The sequence below is a fragment of the Microtus ochrogaster genome, unplaced genomic scaffold (assembly GCF_000317375.1).
Source record: "Microtus ochrogaster isolate Prairie Vole_2 unplaced genomic scaffold, MicOch1.0 UNK415, whole genome shotgun sequence".
Lineage (NCBI taxonomy): Eukaryota > Metazoa > Chordata > Mammalia > Rodentia > Cricetidae > Microtus > Microtus ochrogaster.
The window spans coordinates 332-922 of NW_004949513.1; positions in this window are offsets into that span (position 1 = coordinate 332).

The following is a 591-nucleotide window of genomic DNA, read 5'->3' on the forward strand; positions in this document are numbered from 1 at the left end:
TCTTTGCTTGAGGCTGAACCTCCTGAATGGACTCTGGGCCCTCTCCTTTAAACTGAGTTCTAAACTGTTTCCATTCTATCTTTGCTACTGAAATCAGTCTTTCCTCTCCTCACTCATATCACAGGGTAACTGCTCTCAAACTATCCCTGGTTGTTCCTACAAATTCTAGTGTAGCATGACTGGGTACTATTTGCCATGAGCCCAAAATTATGTTCCATTTTAGTTAAAGTTTTAAAGACAGGGTTTTATTTTAATTTTTTCCTAGTACGATATGCTGAAAAAGATTTTCTATCATTTCTCAATGAGATTGCCTTTGATTTTGGCAATGACTCACTGATTCTATATCCGTGGTTATCTTTCTGGATGCTATTGTTTGCCATTCATCCCTTAAGGTTCTTCCATCAATACTAAATATCAATAATTGATGTATCTTTGCATTACATCTTGAAGTATTAGTGCTGTTTTTCCTTCAGTGTTGTAGTGGTACTTCTGTGTGTTTTCTTCTTTAGTGTGAACATCAGAGTCAGTTTGTAGAAATTGAAAAATTACTTGAGTAGTGTTTAAAAGTCATTGGTTCTATATGGATCAAGT